The 20,677-nt window shown below is 43.8% G+C and overlaps 1 long non-coding RNA gene across 3 annotated transcripts in view; it reads right to left on the bottom strand.

Annotated features, from left to right (window-relative positions):
* Positions 1–6,265, bottom strand: part of LOC121019464 (uncharacterized) — a 245,863-nt gene extending 239,598 nt beyond the window's left edge. For all 3 annotated transcript variants that reach the window (XR_005785593.1, XR_005785594.1, XR_005785595.1), the window contains exon 1: positions 6,176–6,265. This is a non-coding gene — a long non-coding RNA (uncharacterized LOC121019464). The remainder of the gene's footprint in view (positions 1–6,175) is intronic.
* Positions 6,266–20,677: the final 14,412 nt, after the last annotated feature.

Raw genomic sequence — 20,677 nt, 5'->3', positions numbered from 1 at the left:
CATTGGCCACAGCAGGTCACATAGCCAAAACCAGTATTTCACCATTTCACTGGGTAGTCAGACTGTGCTGCAGGATAGAATATAAACATGAGTGCAACTAAAGTTCAAAGGCAGAGAAGTGCACCCAAGGGAGAGGCCAGTGCATGGTTTGCTGAAAACAGACTGCATGCATACAAGGCTCAGCATGGTCCAGCATTTACTTGCAGCAAGAAAGGAGAGCTAGTGCACAAGCGCCAGGCCTGTGCAATGTGTCAGTCAGCCATGGCCAGTGGATCCGTTCCACACCAACACAGCACTTACCTCCATTTCATGCTGCAGCGGAAGGAACCCAAACCTTCCCACTGGGGTCTGAAATACAGAAAGCCGTGGGCGTGCATGAGAGCCACTGGCTCACATGCTTAAGGAGAACAAGACTACATATCAATCTGGGAACAGAGAAAGATCTTTCTTCACAAGGCCCTAAGCCCAGCATAGACTGTGAGAACCCTGACTCTCGCAGTAAGGAAACGTTCCAGCCTCACACCCACTCATAAGGCCAAGCTGGGGCCAAATGACCACACACAGGAGACTGCCTTTCCCAACAGCTCAAGTCCTTGAGTAGGGAAATCCACTCCACTCACCTAGTGTACTGCAAGGTCATATGATAAAAGAATTGTGATTAATAATCCAATATACCACAGAAGGCAGGAAAAAGTCCTGTCTTTGACCCCTCTATTCCTACCTTCTAGTACAAGGTCCAGCATAGAACAGACATCAAGCAATGGTTGTTGAAATTAATAGATTATAAGTGGCATGGAGTAATGTGAGGCGTGTATATAACACAGTGATTAGGAACATGAACTTCAACATCACAGGACCTGATTTCAGTGTAAAATGACACAGTGATTTCAAAAACAGTTTGGGGGTACCTGGCTGGCTGTCTGTGGAGCATGTGATTCTTTTCTCCTTTTTTAAAATATTTTTATTTATTTTTGAGAGGGAGGGAGGGGCTGAGGGGTGGGTGGACAGAGGATCTGAAGCGACAGCTGCAAACCCCCTGCTGGGCTTGAACTCACGAACCCGTGAAACCATGACCTGAGCTGAAGTCAGACCCTTAAGTGACTGAGCCACCCAGGCACAAGGGTGTGACTCTTGACCCAGTGTGTGTTCAAGTCCCACATTGGGCATGGAGCCTACGTTTAAAAAAAAAAAATTATTGGACCTTTTTTTTAATGCTTATTTATTTAAGAGAGAGAGAGAGAGCATGAATGGGGAGAGGGAAGAGAGAGGAGAGAATCCAAAGCAGGCTCCACGCTGTCAGCACAGAGCCCAATGTGGGGCTTAATCCCACAAACCATAAGATCATAACCGAAACCAAAACCAAGAGTCACCTAGGCACACCAAACTTTAAAAAAAAAACAACTTTAAATAAAAATAGCTTGGGGGTGCCTGGGTGGCTCAGTCAGTTGGGCGTTTGAGTTCAGCTCAGGTCATGATGTCACGGTTTGTGGGTTTGAGTCTCACATCGGACTCTGCGTTGACAGCTCAGAGCCTGAAGCTTGCTTCGGATTCTGTGTCTCCCTCTCTCTGCCCCTCCCCTGCTTGTGTGTGAGTTCTCTCTCTCTCTCTGTCTCAAAAATAAATAAATAAACATTAAAAAACAATCAACTTGGTAGTTTTTCTGTAAAGTTAAACATAAACCATTAAACCCAGCAATGCTACTCTTAGGAATCTACCTTTAAAAAAATGAAGGCAGGGACACCTGGGTGGCACCGTCGGTTAAGCATCTGACTTCAGCTCAGGTCACCATCTGGCAGTTCATGGGTTCCAGCCCCGTATTGGGCTTTGTGCCGACAGCTCAGAGCCTGGAGCCTGCTTCAGATCTGTGTCTCCCTCTCTCTCTGCCCCTCCCCCTCTTGTGCTCTGTCTCTCTTTCTCACAAATAACCATCAAAAAAAATGTTTTTTTTAAATGAAGGCATACAGCCACACAAAAACATGCATGTGAATGGTCATAGCAGAATCATTCATAACAGCCAGGAAATGGGAATAATCCAAATGTCTATCAGTTGGTAAGTAGATAAACAAATGCAGTATACCCATCCAGTAGAATACTATTCGGTGTTAAAAATGAATGAGCTACTAATACTTGGAACCACATGGACGTACCGCTGGATAAATAAAAGAAGCCAGATGAAAAGACCACATATTATATGATTCCATTTGTATAAAATGTCCAGAAAAAAGTCAATTCACAGAGACATACTGAAGATTAGTGGGTTGCCTGGAGCTACAGATGAAAATGCAGATTGCATTCAAATGAGCACAAAGGGATCTTGTGGAGGGCAAATGGAAATTTTTAAAACTGGATTGTAGTGATGGTTGCACGCATTGTAAAATTTACTAAAAATCACTGAGCTGTACATTGAAATGGATGAATTTTGATAAAGTTAAGATAAGACCTGGGTTCAAATGCTGGCCCTACCACTTACTATCCATGTGACCGAGAGTGAGTTGAATAGTCCTATAACTTCTGTGAGTCTCCATTTCTGTAAAATGGGGGCTTAACCGAGGATTGTTGAGAGATCGATGAGATAATGCATGTGGTACCCTCAACACAGGGCCTGACAGGTGTCTGAGGAGCTGTCATGGACTCTCTAGCACCTTTTGCTTTTAGGGAAATCACTTCCACTCAGATCCATCCCAAGTCCAAGGCCCAATCTCACTTTCTATTTAAGTTGCTGGTTCCCAGATCCCCCCAGGAATATGTCGATCTCTGCCTTGTCCCAAGTCCCTGGTACAAGAATTATTCAGAATATTTCTGGACCAGAAATAAAAGTATGTCAACTTCACCTACTACATTGCTCCAGAAATTGAAGCTTTTCCAGAATGTTATACCGACATGAGAGAACCCCTGACCAAATACAGACACCTCTTCTTCACCTTTTATTTCACTTTTTTTTGTTTAATGGAAAAAAAAAAAGAAGAACCTTGGCTTAGCAAGTCTGGGCTGCCAGGAGCTGACAGATATTCAAGCAAGTGGCAGGAAACATCCCAGCCTTTGCAATGAACCTTTGGGGAAGGAACAGCCACTGAGAATGTGATTCACTTTGATGACAGCTTCCTGATGAGGGCTCGAACCAGCTGGAGGGTTGGTCAATTTATGACTTCACAGAAGACTCAATAAAAGTCATAAATAAAAGGGCATGTGGGTGTGAGTGCACCACATGAAGTCGGGAGGTCCCAGACGACAGAACACAAGGCCGGTAACTCTGATTTGGCTCAAGGTTTATCACCGACGCAGTGAAAGGTACAGACCCTGTATGCCAGCCATGCTTGTCGCCCGATGGAAACAGATTGTGCCTAAGGACTAAGGGAGCCATTTCTCAGATTCCTCGGGCCATGGATCTGTGGATAGGGAGGTGAGGAAAGGCCGCCTTCCCTAATAAAATAAACCCTGGTGCCTCCAAGTTTGACCCTCTTTAAGGATTCTTCTAGGAATGAACAACTGGATGTCTCACCTCCCCAGACTGCCTGACTGTCCATTCAATCTGCTCTTGAAAACCAAATGCTTTGTGTTCACATACAACACAGAATAGCTTCAGAACAGGCCACCTGTTGTACTTCCACTCACTCATATAATAACCCTTATTACTATTATTGCTGATGTCAATAAAATTGATTCTGAGCTGACTTCCCCTCCTGAAATAATACGGACATCAAGTCATTGTTGTGATGGTGAGGGCCACATGAGATAGAATGAAAAATAAATAAAGAAATAAGCTTCTCAGCACATGCCTGGCACATAGCAATCCTCCAGAATGTGCAGCTGTGGAATTTCTCACTATCCAAACACTTTTCCATGAAAAGATTTAAAACTCACACAGGAGTGTTATGGAGCCTTTCTCTCATGTGGAGGATGTAAGATGTACTAGATACACACACACACACACACACACACACACACACACACACACTTTGGGATACTTTATATCCACTTTGTAGATGTGGCTGCTATATAGATGTAGATTATATAGATGTAGATTCTATATAGAGAGAGCCAGATAGTATACAGTGAGGGGACAGGCATGATATGCTAGAGGGTGGTCAGGAAATGTTAAAGTGACATTTGAGTAGAGTCCTGAGTGAAGTGACGGAGTGGGCCATGTGGATATCTGGGCAAAGGGCATTCTAGGTAATGGGAGCAGCAAGTGCAAAGGCCCTGAGGCGGGATCTATCACAATATATTTGAGAGTTGGACAGTCATCGATGTGTAGGAGTAGAGTGAGCAAAGTAGGTCAAGGGAGTAATACCAGACAAAGCCAAATGGCAGGAGCTAGGGCCTACAGGGCAAAGAGTTTGGGTTTTTTTTTTTTCAACATTTATTTATTTTTGGGACAGAGAGAGACAGAGCATGAACGGGGGAGGGGCAGAGAGAGAGGGAGACACAGAATCGGAAACAGTCTCCAGGCTCCGAGCCATCAGCCCAGAGCCCGACGCGGGGCTCGAACTCACGGACCGCGAGATCATGACCCGGCTGAAGTCGGGCGCTCAACCGACTGCGCCACCCAGGCGCCCCATGAAGAGTTTGGGTTTTATCCTAAACGTGATGGAAAGGGCAATCAAGCATTTTCAACTGAGGAGTATCGTGATTGGATTTACTCCCTCGAAGGACCAGTGAGGCTACCATGTGAAGGGTAGATCATGAAGAGGCAAGGGAGGGAGCAGGAAAGAATGGCTAAGAGGCTACTGGAGTTGTCTAGGCTGGTGACAATGCGGCCCTGAACTGGGGCGGTGGTGGGTGGATCTGGGCCCCACTTTGGAGGTAGAGCAGACAGAACGAGTGGAGGCAGTCGGAGGACTGGGTGGCAGGGTGTGCAAGTGGGAGGAAGGGAAAGGGAGCAACGGTGACTCCTGGCTCTTTGGTGAGCACCCTGGGAGGAGGATAGAGCCATTCACTGAACAGTAAAGACACAAGAGAAATATTTGGGCTGGAGGGGGTGGGGGGCCAGTGGTGAAATGTGAAATGTTCTGAGTCTGGGTCACACTTTAAGCCATGTCAGTCATTAAAAAATTATAAATAAAAAAATAAAATAAACCATATCAGTCATTTACACCTCGATGGAACTAATTAATAACATCTCCTATTAATTGGAGCTTTTCAGTTCACAAGAAATTTTCATTTTTACTATATTGTACATGACATATTACATAGTAAATAGCATATATAGTGGGTATGGTATATTATACAGATAAAAGTTGCTTAAATACAGCATACATTACATACCATACCTTATTAAATAAAGTGCATATATTACATAGTATATAATATTATAATAGTATAGTATCTATATTATACAAATCTATGTAACACATGGTGTATTATTTATTATACTAATAATATATTATGCTCAATATAGCATGTAGTATCTCTATTATAGTGTGTGTTGTATGGTGTAATATATCATATATATTACATTATATACAGTATATATTATAGCATATATAGTATATATTATACCATATAAATAATATATAGCATGTATGATATATGTGCTATTCATGTTACATAGTATATATGATAAAGAGAGCACGTATCATATAAACTAGTGCTTATATGCTATAGTGTATATTATATAAACTGTAATATATAATATGCAGTATGCTATGGTATATTTTATATATATATATATATGCTAGCTATTACAGAGCTTATTATACATATAGTACATTATGTATAGGTTATTATTTATTATCTCTTTAGGCCTTTAAAGCCTCCAACCTTCCCCCTAATTTCTCTCCCCCACCAAACTGGGAGAAAACAAAGCCTCAGAGGAGGAAATGACTTTCCCAAAGTCTCAGAGGTGGCAGGACAAGAAGCTGGGGCCCATAGAATTCCACTTTGCCTACCTTGATTGCTGTATAAGCTTCAGACCTTTTCACGAGAAAAGTCTGGATGGTAAGAAATTTTTGCCCTTATTTATAGAATGTGAATATGCTCCAGATACTATGCCAAGAACTCCTAAATTGTATCTCATTTAACCCTCCCACTGAAACTACCTCCGAGGATATATTTTGTCATGGTTATCTTTCCACAGATGAGAAAAGTGAGATTCTAATAGATCGGGGACCTTGCCCAAGGTCACAAGGTTGATAAGGAATAAACCCCCCCACACACACCCAAGCTCTTCACTCACCACAAGGAGGTAACTGAATAGAAAAGCCCAAATGCTGGTTACATCCGTTCAGGGGCAGGAATCCAGGTGTAGCTTCTGCTAAGCCTGTGGAAAGAAATGTACAGTTTTCATGTGACTTTTCCCTTCTGAACTATGTCATCTGTAGTGAGAGAGATCTCCAATTTGGGCTTCAGTGCATTGACTATGTTGCACAGCTAAACCCCCTTGTTGGGGGGTGGGGGGGGGATGAAAATCACTAAAACTGAGCCTGACAAAGAAATGACTAGCACGCAGTCAGCGAGGATGGAGCTGAAACCCTCAAAGGTGGAAATTACATAAACAGCAGCCTAGATTCCTAAAATGTAGATTTCTCCTATCCCAGTTCTTCAAAAGCTCCAGACGCTTGAAGGAAAATACCTCTAAGTAGACATTTGTTACTTATTTTTCTCTCGTTGCCTGTGCAAACATCCTCCTAAGCTGCACATTTCTCTTATCTTTTTCCTCTCTTCTCTATCACACCAGTTGCCTGGAGCCCTTATTTCTCCATTTTTTTCATCGCTCAAAATTGCACAAAGCTTTCCCAAAGCATTGGTTTGTCGAAACTCATGTATAGTCTGAGATCCTAGCTAGAATTGAGAGGAAGATGAGAAGGAGCGGAGGCAGCGGGGAGCAAGAGCCTGAGTCTAGCCCAGAGAGCCCAGGAAAATGGGCTTTTGCTCAGATAGGTTAATAACATGTGGGTTGCATGAATTTTAAGGACAGGGAAATGTCGCTTTCTAGAAGAACATAGTCTCAGAAATGGTTCCAACAGTTCTCCCCGACATATGTGAATAGAAAGCTACCAGCTCTGGGGGTTAAAGGAGGCCAGGAGCCAACATTTATTGAGCCCTTACTGTGTACCAGGACACATTTCCCTAATCCCTATAGCAACCCTAAGTGAGGGATAGTATCACCCCTTTTTTGGGACTGGAAATATAAGTGTTTGTATAACAGCAGGGATTTTGTCTGTCTTTTGTGCCCACATCAGCAGCAGGATGCCCATTGCATAGCAGGTGCTCAGTAGATATTTGGTGAAGGAATGAATGAATGGATAAATGAATGAATGAACAGACCAACACTTACGGAAATATAGTGTATAGGAATAATAAAGAACACAACATTGGAGTCGGAGAGGCCTAAGGCAGGATTAGATGCAATAATGCTGATTAGATGAGATTATAAAGTACTTGTAATCAAGCCCTCTATAAATGGTAGCTGTCTTTATTGTGGTATCATGACAATCAAATCTACACTTGAATTAAATTAATGTTTGATGATGATGAAGAAGAAAGAGGAGGAGGAGGAGGAGGAGGAGGAGGGGAAAGAAGAGAAGATAGGGATGGTCTCAGAAGTATCAGTGGAAAAAAAGATCCTGCCTTGAAATCTTGTAGAAGATGTGAAAACTTGCCAGCGGCCGCCCAATATATATTCTTTTTGAATTAGATCAGTCTCTGTAAGGGCTGCCACCTGTCTTGAACTTTCGAGGGACCCAGAATTCAGAATTCTGGCTCCTCCTTTCCCTATTCCAGCCAAGTGGAGTTGGATGAAACATTTATTCCTTCCTCTATCCACGTTGGGAATGACTTTTGAAAGTTTGCATTTGGTCTCTCTCTCTCTCTCTCTTTTTTGGTTGTATTTTATTTTTTAATGTAATTTATTGTCAAATGGCTTACATGCAACACCCAGTGCTCATCCCACCAAGTGCCCTCCTCAATGCCCATCACCCACTTTCCCCTCTCCCCCACCCCCACCCATCAATCCTCAGTTTGTTCTCTGTACTTAAGAGGCTCTTATGGTTTGCCTCCTTCCCTCTCGGTTTGTAACTGTTTTTCCCTTCCCCCTTGGTCTTCTGTTAGGGTTCTCAAGATCCACATATGAGTGAAAACATGATCTCTGTCTTTCTCTGACTGACTTACTTCACTTAGCATAATACCCTTCAGTTCCATCCATGTTGCTGCAAATAGCAGGATTTCATTCTTTCTCATTCAGGTAGTATTCCATTGTACATATAAACCACATCTTCTGTATCCATTCTACAGGTGATGGACATTTAGGCTCTTTCCATAATTTGGCTATCGTTGAAAGTGCTGCTATAAACATTGGGGTACAAGTGCCCCTATGCATCAGCACTCCTGTATCCCTTGGGTAAATTCCTAGTAGTGCTATTGCTGGGTCATAGGGTAGATCTATTTTTAATTTTTTGAGGAACCTCCACACTGTTTTCCAGAGCAGCTGCATCCGTTTGTATTCCCACCAACAGTACAAGAGGGTTCCCGTTTCTCCACATCTCACCAGCATCTATAGTTTCTTGATTTGTTCATTTTAGCCACTCTGACCGGTGTGAGTCTCTTTACGGGCATGCCACACAGAACATATCCAAAATGTTTGGATTGGATGTTTCTCTGATATACTGGTTCTCAACGTATGCTTCGCAAACCAGCAGCATCAACACCAGGTAGGAACTCATCAGAAATGTGAATTCTTAGAGCACCCTGGACATCCTGAACGGGAAGCTCTGAGGGTGACGCCCAGCCATCCGTGTTTCCACAAGCCCTCCAGGTGATCCTGATGCCCGTGCATAGGTTTTCAGAACTGCTGCCCAAATGAAAGGCAATTAGGGGAGCTCCAAACTGTCCTCTCCATTTAGTGTGTGGGAGGTCTCTGATCTTCAAAGGAGAGGAGTAGGCAGAAGCAGGTTTGCTGGAGAACAGGTGTCTTCTGTAGCAAAGGGGAGGAACCAGAAAACTCTTTCTCAGTCAACCCCCAATTCTGAACATCTACTATGTCCCAGGAGCTGTGCTAAGTGCCAGGAAAACCATGGTGAACAAGATGTATGATTCCAGCTATCCAGGATCAAACAACAGGTGCGAAGGACCAGAAGCTCACATGCATCACACCGGCAAAGATGGAAAATGTGACAAAACCAAATTCTGGAGAAACAGGAAGCCTCGTGGGTGGCTGGTAAGAGTGTACACTGGCACATCCACTCTGCAGAGCAGTTTGGTGACACCTAGTTGAGCTGGAGACGTGCCAACTCTACAGCCTACCAGTTCCGTTCCTGAGTATATACCGTAGGACTGGAGAAGCTCCGTCACTTTTCACGAGGAGAGATGTCCAGGAGTGTGTATAGCAGCACTGTTTATGAAAGAAAGCTGAATGCTCGCTTACAGGAGAATGGGTAAGTAAATTGCGATACGGTTGTCCAGTAGAATGCCATCGTAACCAGTAGTAGTAACAGCAGTAGTGAAATAAGTGAATAAATGGAATAAGTGAAACAATTTTGATAAATTGAAAAAATCATAATAGCGGGGGGAAAAGCTAAATCATGAAATGATATGTACAGCAGGATTCTACTCAAAGTTTTAAAACATGCAACACAATACTACATGTTGAGGGGCGCCTGGGTGGCGCAGTCGGTTAAGCGTCCGACTTCAGCCAGGTCACGATCTCGCGGTCCGTGAGTTCGAGCCCCGCGTCAGGCTATGGGCTGATGGCTCAGATCCTGGAGACTGTTTCTGATTCTGTGTCTCCCTCTCTCTCTGCCTCTCCCCCGTTCATGCTCTGTCTCTCTCTGTCCCAAAAATAAATAAAAAACGTTGAAAAAAAATTTTTTTAATAAAAAAAAAATACTACATGTTGATAACAGATCATTCATACATAATGAAAAGTATAAAAATATGCATGGAGGGGCACCTGGCTCGTTCAGTCAATGGAGCCTATAACTCTTGATCCTAGGGTCATGAGTTCGAGCCCTAGGTTGGGTGTGGAGATTACTAAAAATAAGAAATAAACTTAAAAAAAATTTTAATGTACATGGAATAAAAAATGCATTCTGAGGATAAAGATCATCACTGGGAAGGGAGAGAGAGACAGAAGAAAAGGCACAGGACTGAAATGGGATCCAGCGGGATGAGATTGTATTTGTTATGCTACATTTCCTAAGCTGAGTGAAGCATAAATGGTTGTTCACTAAATCAGCCCACAGTTTTTTTGTGTGTACCTGGAATAGCTCATAATGGAATAATTTTACATAAGCCACTGCAAGTAGTTAATAAATAATTATAAATGTGGAAAGCACCATGAAGAGAAGACAGGCTGTCATATGAGGAGACATAACAAATCCCTTTATTTCAACCTTGCTTTTTACTTGCCTTCTTGAAAGTCTTACTGTCAGCTGCAACCAGTCATAAATTAGATTTCGTTTTTGCTTGTCTATATTCTTTGATTTTCTGACCAAGGAAATAAACCATTTGGATTTCGAGATATGTAATTGATATTTTTGATGGGGGCAGTCAAAATCATTTACAAAAGTTTCTTGGGCATTTCAATGTTCTATATGTCTAACACATACTTGTAAGTATAGACACATTAGATGGTGAGTAGGGAATTCTGGGAGGATCTACATCAAGAAGTCAGCAGCCCTTATTTCTGGTGGGAGGATTAGAAATTTGTATTTGCGTCTTAAAGTGACTCCTCATGTTTTCATCAACTCATCCCTTTCTCTTCTTTCTTCTGGAACAAAAACCCTCCTTCTTATAGGAAACCTATTCCTTGTATTTCAAGGGGGACTTGTCTCCACCTTCCCAGCCACTGGCTCACTAACATGTCCAATCAGAACATTTCATTTGTAGCCACAGGGATTGGCTGATTGGCTCAAGGATGCACATGTGATACATGCCCAGCCAATCATATCCCTCCCTGAGACTCTTCTTTCCAGTAGGGTTCTTCAAATGATGGGAATTAGTCTAGAGTTAGTCGTGTTTACTTTTAGACCTCTTCTGCCTGGAATAGGCAGAAGAAATGGAGAAATGAATAGAGTGAGCAAGACAGCACCTTGCCAGGATTGTTTGAGCCCTGGATGTAGCCCTGCCTGACTCATCCCTGGAACAACATCCTTGTATTGATACATTCTCTTGAATCACCTACACCAGGTTGGGATTGATTTCTGACACTTGAAGCTGAACATGTTCTGACTTTTACACTTCTATTTTGTTCCCCTCTATTTTCTACAATTTCCACAATGAGCATGCATCACATGTAGAACATGTTTCAGAATTGAAGAAGAAGAAGAGGAGGAGGAGGAGGAGGAGGAGGAAGGAGGAAGAGGAGGAGGAGGAGGAGGAGGAGGAGGAGGAGGAGGAGGAGGAGGAAAGGAAGGAAGGAAAGAAACAGCACATCAGTGTTTATCTGCAGAGGGCTCGCTCACAGACTCTTTTCCTCTAAGGTATAGGCCAAGCCCACCTAATTTGGAGGAGGCCATGGCTTGCTTCTGGCCCATGACCCCCACTGGCTCTTCTGAGGTCTCCAGGCCTGATTCACTGCTTCTAAACACTTTCCCCCTAACCAACAAATTACTGAAAAATCCACCTTTTCCAGCATCCCCTGTTGGTCCCTGCTTTACTGTGATAATTAGTATAAAGTTGGGTGTCTCTTTCCCTGTGGGAGAAAAATTCTATCACGGCATGAAGTGGAGCAGAGTGTGGGTGGCTTTAACAGGGAGGTAGGAAAGCTTATGTAAGTGACATTATTATATGTGATTATATCACCAGGGTAGGAGAAACTCATTCATATTTGGGTGTTATACCCACCATTAAGTTTTAGGCTTATGTGAAATAAAATGATGAAGAAAAGCCATGTTCTCTCTCCTTTGTCCAACCCCAGAATAACATCAACACTTATTCAGCCTTACTTGGTCTGGGCAGTGTTCTCAGCACCTTCCGTATACTAAATCCTCATAGCAACCCCATGAGGGGAACTGCCCCCATTTTACAGACAGGCAGACTGAGCTACAGAGATGTCCCAACTTTCCCAAGATCCCGTAGCTGGAAAATGGGGGAGCCAAGACTCCAACCCATGCCGTTCATACCCCACATCCACCTTCTAAATCTCTCAGATAAGTCAACACTGAAGCTCTGTACAAAACCAAAATCAACCAGTCAGATCTCTCAGTTTGGTCAAACACACCATAAATTTGTCAGCAAGAAGGGGGAAAAAACCCACCCAAACTATTTTTGTTTTCTTTTAATTAAATTGACTCCCTGGCTGTTGCAAACCCAGAATATCAGGAACTGTTATCGACAACCTTGTGCGTATAAGGCAGAGATTTCAAACTGGAGGGCAGTAGACCAAATTCAGCCCACAGATGTGTTTGCTTTTGCTGGATCCAGCCATTTTTCAAAATGTTTTAAATAAAGCACGCACTCTTGAGTTTATCACAGTCCTCACCACTGCCTAAGGTATTAGACTTGGTCTACTCGCTTACAGGGAGGGAATCTGAATTAGCAGTGTCTGGTCTAGGGAATGCTTGGTAACAAAAAGAAAACTCTTTTGTTGACTTCAAAAGAGTATTTGGGTAATAATAATAATAGCTAAAATGTGTGGAGTCCTTACTCTATGCCAGATCTCATATGAAGTGCCTTGCTTCATTTGATCATAACCAGTCTTGTGAGAGGTTATGGGTACGGTAACCATGAGAGTGCACCCGCTGGACCTGAAATCTACCCACCTCATCAGTGATAGAGCATAGCAGGGAAACTAAGGCAGGCCCAGTCCTAGAAAACACAGGACTCCTCTGACAGCCAACTTGGGACACCTCGACCTTTTTCATACTATGCCATTCAGACGTTTCCACACAACCCTCTCTCCTTCCCTCAGGGTCAGACTTTCATCGCAGTCTGACTTCTGTCACATAAATGTTCCACCTAATGAAGTCCTTGCACGTTGCTTCCCAGAGCCTCTTAGAGGACCCAGAGTGACACCGGGGCTCTCCCAAGATCACACAACTAGCAAGTGACAGAGCCGGGATTTCAACCAGGTCTACCCAACGCCATGAGCCAGAGTTCTGAACCATCATCTCAGACCCAACTTGGCCATGGCTCTTATTTTCTCAAACTTCTTGGTTCAAAGTAGCCAGAAATCACAGTCCGGACCCCAAAGTGGCCAGGGGCAAGAGGGAGAGTTTCAGACCCCAGGGCTGCCGTCGAGTCCTAGGAAAGAGCGTCGGCTACTCAGAGCTCAAGGAAGGAGGCACAGGCGACTGGAAAAGGGACATAGGTCTATGCAGCTCTTTTCCCACGGCCCTGTGGGAAACATGGCCCCGCAATACAAGAGCAAGCGCTGGACTGAGACTCTGGGAGTGCACCCAGCCTACCCTACAGAGATGCATCAGCAGCAGGCGGGAGTTGTGACGCAGGGCTCTGGAGCCCACGGGGTATGTTCGCGTCTACCATTATCACATTTGATCCTTAGGTGTAATCATTATATGTGTAAAATCTTTTAACTTTGTCAAATCATTTGCATGTTTAATTGCACCCTTGCGAACTGAGGCGAAATTCACTTTATTAATCACCACTAAATAAACCCCTGCAGCTACTCCACCCCACACGGCTTGGTGTTACACCCGCCTGGTGGGAGTGTCCTTACAGCTTTACTCGTGCGGTCCTCTTCAACACCATCCTTGGACTGCTCTGCCCAGAGCAAATCTTCCCCGGCAATCAGACATCCTCTCCTTGCTCCTCCAGACCAGCAGCTTGGGAGAGCGACTGCCTCCAGCCTTGAGTGTCCCCCACAGTCCTCCACACCTGCCTCAGGGTCTGGGTCCTAGCTCAGACTGTTCTCAGACACACGCTTCCCATTTGGTGAGAATCCATCCTTCAACGTTCCCATGATTTGGTGTCACTTTATTTTGTGAACTCTTGCATATTACAAGAGAAAACATGATCTACCTTCTTGAACCTACAGATATTTAGGCCCAGAAAGTTGATATAACTTGCCCAAAGAGATCTCTTAATCTGCCATCCAGAGTCTTCCCTCCATTCTCTCAACTGCCAAGACAAACATTCTAACGCCCAAATCTGAGCTTACAATCTTCTGTTTAAAATCTGACAATGATGTCCCATAACCTATGCCTGTTCCAGTCCTTTGTTTTCCCCAGTAGGACACACATGACAGGTGACATTCATGTGAGCATTACACTCTTTGGGTGTACAATGGAGGAGGCGGGGTTGTAATTCCCAGCATACCTACCAACCCCATCTCTTTCTTTCTCTCTCTTCACAGAAGGACAGGAGAGAAACATTATCAGGGACACATGTCCACATTCATTTTATGTTTCCACTTAGTAAATTGTTGAGAAGGTTCTTTCCAAGAACCATTATCACCCATAAAATGCTTCCCAAGGGGATGCTGCAAACGGACTTTAAGACTTGGACCCAGAAGCTAGTAGGTGCTCAGTAAATGTGGGTTGAGTAAATAAAGGCATGAACAGCAGAAAATGGGAGATAGTGGGGTACAGTGGGCTACCAGACTGTGGCCTACAGACGGTGAGGAATTGCTGCGTTTATGAAGTACCCAATGACATCAAGTGTTGGGTTTCCAGGACCCAAGCAAACTAAGGCTCAGGGTCCCATTTCCCCAACTGCGGTCACTCAAGAACCGCCATCTATAGATGTGTCATATCTGAGTTTTACCCACACCATTATTTACTTCACAGATTTATAAAAAAGCAACTCTCACTTCTAAAAAAACTAAATACGTTTATTGAAAAATGGAAGCTTTGTAACACTCTTGTAAAAGGAAAACCAATATTGTTTGTCATAAGTTGTAAGCAACCATAAAAAATAAATACAGTGAAGACCTCCCCAAAAACTCAAATTTTAAGCAGAGTTCTCTGCTGAGAGCTCTGAGAGGCCTGCTGTCTCTTTACTAAAATAAAAGGGAGAAGGGTAGAACAGTGTTACAGCCACACTGCTATCAAATTGAGATATTCTCCTTGGTGCAACCAAATTACAAGAGAACCAAAACGGGGCTGATGCGTCCCAGACGAGACTTGACTTGAGCACTGGTACGGCCTTAGTGCAAGCCACCATTGTCCCCTAACTCAAAGTGATTCAGGACCAGCAGCCTCAGCACCACCTGGGAGTTTGTTAGAATCCACTTTACGGCCATACCACCTTGAACGCACTCCGTCTCTTCTGATCTTGGAAGCTGAGTAGGGTCAGGCCTGGTTAGTACTTGGATGGAAGAAATGCAGGCTCCAGGGTCAAGGCCCAGAGGCCATGTTTAACAAGCCCTGCAGGTAGGTGCTTCCGATGCAGGCTTGAGTTCGAGACCACTGCCCTAGATTACAAACACCTCCCATTGGGTCTACCTGAGTCCACTCTGTCCCCCACCCCACACCCACCAACATTCCCTTCTCCGCACAACCACCAAAGTGATCTTTCTAAAATCATAAATTATACCATCTCATTTCCCTGCTTAAACTCTCCAAAGATTTCCACTGGGCTTAAAATAAAACCCAAAGTTCTTCCTTTTCCTGCAAGGGTCAGAGGCTAACCCCCACTTCCCTCTCTAAAACCTATCTCTTACTAGTCTCTTTCCTGGTGCTATGCTTCAGACACCCTGACCTTCTTTAAGTCCTTCAAATGTCCCCAAGAACACTCCTGGCTCAGGACCTTTGCACATACTATTCTCTCTGCCTAGAAAGCCACTTTGCTAGCATTCCCATGGTTCACTCCCTTGCTTCATTCAGTCCTTAATCAAATGCTACCTCCTCAGGAAGCCCCAGACCACCCCATTAAAAGGCTGCCCATCTTAGGGTGACCAACTGGGATAACTTATCTGGTGACCAACTTATCCCAGTTGGCCCAGGACTGTCCCAGTTTTTTAAAACTGAAAATCTGGGGCACCTGGGTGGCTCAGTTGGTTAAGCACACAACTTCATGAATTTGAACCCCACGTTGGGCTCTGTGCTGACAGCTCAGAGCCTGGAGCCTGCTTCAGATTCTGTGTCTCCCTCTCTCTCTGTCCCTCCCCTATTTTCTCTCTCTCTCTCTCTCTCTCTCTCTCTCTCTCTCTCTCTCTCTCTCACACACACACACACACACACACACACACACATACACACACACACACACACAAATAAACATTAAAAAAAATATTAAAACTGAAAATCCTATGTGCTGGGAACCTCCCTCCATCCCCAGCAATTGAGACAGTTATTCACCCTACAAATATCCATCACTCCCTGCCGCTTAACCACACTTTGTTCTTCATCATATAGTCTGTCCATGTCTTTCTCCTTCACTAGACTATAAGGCCCACGAGGTCAGGGAGCTTGGGATATTTTGTTCACGGCTGTATTCCTGGCACCTAGAACGTTGCCTGGCACACAACTGGCACTTAATTAATACTACTTGACAAAAACATCAGAGGAATGATCCTCCTGGCCTATTTAACCTATTGCTTACAGTTCAGCTGTCTCTACTGTTTGGCTGCAATGAACAAGGCTTTCTCCAGATTTAGAATTATGCCCTTGGGCTAGATTACCAGCCATGGTTTTATGGGGCCAATGAGAATGCCCATGTTTAAGGTTTTGAAAGACAGTGCCAAACTGTTTTCTAAAAGGGTCAGACCCCCTGCATCCAGTGTTCCTGAGTCTACCTTGCTCCATGCTGGCCAGAGCCAGCATTATCATTGCTAAAACTATTACGTGGCAAATGTAGCTGTTTGTGGTTTGCATTTCTTTGTTTGCTGGTTAGGCTGATCCTTCCCCCATGTGCTCAGGTAAGTGCATTTCATCTTTTTCCAGTTATCTGTCCACACCCCTTTGCTTGTCTTTCTACCCGGTTTAAGGACTTGTCTCATGGACCTGAGTTCTCTGAAAAATAAAGATATTAGCCCTTTCCCCTCATACACTGAAGGCTTACTTCTTTGCATTTGCTGATCCCTGTGCTCTGTCATATCCCTTCACATTTCTTTACTCTCCTTTTACCTGTTCATACCCCAGTTTTCAGTTCTCATTTCACTTGGTTTTAGGCATTTTTCATAGCTAACTATTATCTACTTAGGGGAAGTCTCTTAAGTCTTCCCATCTCACTCAGAGAATAAGATACATTTCTTAAAATCATCTACAAGGCCCTTCATGACCTGCCTCTCCCTTTCCCTTGCCCTCCCCGCTATCACCTCTCTGACCTCAGTTCCTACCATTCTGCCCCTAGATCTCTCCGCTCCAGACAACTTCAAACATACCAGCCATACTCCCACCTCAGGACCCTTGCACATGCTCTTTCTCCTGCCCAGAAGACTCTTTCACCAGGTATCTGCGTACTCCCTAACTCCCTCAGGTCTTTACTCCACTGTCATCTTAATTAGTCCTTTCCTGATCACCTTATCTCAAATTTCAGTCCCTGTAGTAGACAGAATAATGCCTTCCTTAGAAGATGTCCACATCCTGTTCCCAGGAACCTGTGAATATGTTACCTTCCATAGCAAAAGGAGAGATTGCAAATGTTACAGATTTGATTAAATAAGGATTCTGAGATAAGGAGATGGCCTGGGTGAGCCAAATAGAATCACAAGGGTACTTATAAGAGGCAGGCAGAAGAGCAAACGTCAGAGAAGGATATGTGACAAGGAAGCAGGGGTTGGAGTGATGCATGGCCAAGAACCAAGGCATGTGAGTATAACTCAGTCCTGCAGACCCACTGTAGACTTCAGACCTCCAAAACCGTGAGATAATAAATATGGGTTGTTGGGCTCCTGGGTGGTTCAGTCAGTTAGGCCTCTGACTCTTGGTTTTTGCCCATGATCTCAAGGGTTTGTGGGATCAAGCCCAGCTTGGGGCTCTGTGCTGACAGCTTAGAGCCTGCTTGGGATTCTCTCTCTCCCTCTCTCTCTCTCTCTCAGAATAAAGAAGCATTAAAAATAATAAATAAATAAACAAAACATAAGGGTTCTTTTAAGCTGTTACATTTGTAGTAAGTTATCACAGCAGCCATAACGAACTAATACAGTCCCCAATAACTCCCATCCACTTCCTGCTTTCCTTATTTCTTCTTGGCATTTGTCACTAAGCTCCTAGAATTTTATATATTTCTCTTTTTTACTTTTGCCTTCCCCAACAGAATATAAATTCCTTGAGGACAGGGGTTGTTGTCTGTTTTGTTCACAGTGCCTGGCATACATCAGAAATTCAATAGCAGGAAAGCAGATGCAGAAAGCTTCTGTCCCCCTGTCTAATAAGAAGTCTTGGTTAGCTGAGGTTGCTGGAAAGTCATCAGAGTCAAAAGGCCACTCTGGGGAGAACTAGGTCTTGAAGGAGATAGCAGGCACTGAAGGAAGATGAATCTGATATTCTAGAGAACTCTCAGGGTCACTCCATCCTTCACCTTCCAAACATGTGAGCCATGGGACACGGACAAAGCCTGAATTCCAGACAAGGACTTCCTGGGTTCATATTCCAGCTCAGTTCTGTCCAATACAATTGTATTGCAAACGAGCTACATTGTTTTAAATGTTCCAGTAGCTACATTTTAAAAGTTTGTTAAGAGGTGAAATTAATTTTTAATAATATGTTTTGTTTGGCTTAATAGACCCAACATATTATAACTTCAACATGTAATCAACATTAAAAAAATTATTAATGAGGAGCGCCTGGCTGGCTCAGTCAGAAGAGGATATAACTCCTTATCTCAGGGTTGTAAGTTTGAGCCCCACGTTGGGTATAGCGACTGTGACAAAAATAAATAAATTTTTAAAAAATTATTAATGAGATATTTTACATTCTTTTTTTTATATATGCTAAGTCTTCTAATGCCCATGTGTATTTTACAACAGTTTTAATTTGGATGTTAAATTTCCAACAATTGAAGTGAAATGGGATCCCACTAAAACAATCAAGTCGTTTTCACAGAAAAATACACTGGTTCAGTTTTTTCAATGAAATGTTAGGGTTAGATATGTTAGTTAGGGTTAAGTAAAATTTTAAATTCCCTCCCATCTTCACACTAGACACATTTGCTGTGCTCAAGGGCCACCTGTGACCAGTGGCTGCCATCTTCGACAGCAATGGCCCCACAGGACAAACACATGCAGGCAATGTGGCCTTGTACACCTTTTATTTAGATGCTCTCTGAATCTCCTTCCATCACCTACAGAACAGGTGACGAAAACAGTAGTTATTTTTAAGGGTTAAATGAAGTTATGGGTGGGAAGTACCTGGTACACAGTAAACACTTAATAAACTTAGCTATTTTGACTCTGGGGCAATGTCTTATCTTTCCAAGGGAGGAGCCCCTGCTTAAAAAGAAAGAGGCTGACCTACTATGTGCCTGTCCTGAACTTCAGCCGTTCATCTCAAACTTCACAAGCCTTCGAGGTGGGAGCCATCACCTCCACCAGGCCCACACCACTGACCCGCCTCGCCCAGGCTGATGGAAGGAGCCAGGCTCCCTCTGGGGGTGGGAAGATGGCTGTCTAACAGAAACCCTCTGGGGAAACGTGGCTCGGCATTTCAGTTAACCTTCAAAGCCCTCTGCCTGGGAGGCTGTCTGCTGGCCTTCCGGCTCCTTTGCCCTCTGCCCCTCACGTCTCCCTTCATCCAGCTCTGCCTCCCTTCCTCCCTCTCCCCCTTTGCCAGAAGACTCTGCAGCTGTTTATCCAGTCCATTTAGACCCTACCAAAGCCTAGCCTCAGAGATTTTTCAACATGGTGCTCTTACCATCAGTCAGCTGTCAACTCGAGAGCAAGAACCAAAACTGTGAATATCTATTCACAGCTCCGTCCCCAATACCGGAACACCATAGTAGGTGCTGCACAAGTAGTGTATATGTATATACATTTTTAAAAGTTTTTTTTAATGTTTATTTATTTTTCAGAGAGAGATAAACAGAGTGCAAGCTGGGGAGGGGCAGAGAAAGAGAGAGAGAGAGACACACACACACACAGAATCTGAAGCAGACTCCAGGCTCTGAGCTGTCAACACAGCCCAATTCGGGGCTCAAACTCATGGACCACGAGATCGTGACCTGAGCTGAAGTCACGATCGTGACCTGAGCTTAACTGACTGAGCCACCCAGGCGCCCTGTATCTACATTTCTTTAAATGTAATGACACTGAGCCCCCTTCAGACCCATGAAAACTTGCATGTTGCTTCCTAAGGGTCAGGGCCAGGATGAGGGTGAGGCAAATGAGGCCCTCTCCTATGGGTGCAAGATTTAAGAGGGCACCAAAAAACCCAGTCATCAAGATAAAGAATATTTTGGTGCAATATTCAAAAAAAAAAAAAAAAGCAATCAAAAGGAATGCAAAACTATGCCTGATGAACAATAAAATCAAAGTTTTAAATAAAGACAGGGCCACGATTACCCAGTTTTCCTTTTTTTTTTTTTAATTTTTTTTTAACATTTATTTATTTTTGAGACAGAGAGAGAGCATGAACAGGGGAGGGTCAGAGAAAGAGGGAGACACAGAATCTGAAACAGGCTCCAGGCTCTGAACTGTCAGCACAGAGCCCGACGCGGGGCTCGAACCCACGGACCGCGAGATCATGACCTGAGCCGAAGTCAGGCACTTAACCGACTGAGCCACCCAGGCGCCCCTATTTTTTTTTTATTCTTTAAAAAATTTTTAATTATTTTAAAAAATTTTTAACATTTATTCATTTTTGAGAGACGGAGAGACAGTGCGAGTGGGGGAGGGGCAGAG

Source organism: Herpailurus yagouaroundi, unplaced genomic scaffold (genome assembly GCF_014898765.1).
Source record: "Herpailurus yagouaroundi ecotype Mexico unplaced genomic scaffold, PumYag 222, whole genome shotgun sequence".
Taxonomy (NCBI): domain Eukaryota; kingdom Metazoa; phylum Chordata; class Mammalia; order Carnivora; family Felidae; genus Herpailurus; species Herpailurus yagouaroundi.
The sequence above is the reverse complement of the archived record's forward strand: the minus strand, read 5'-3'. Positions and strand labels throughout refer to the sequence as shown.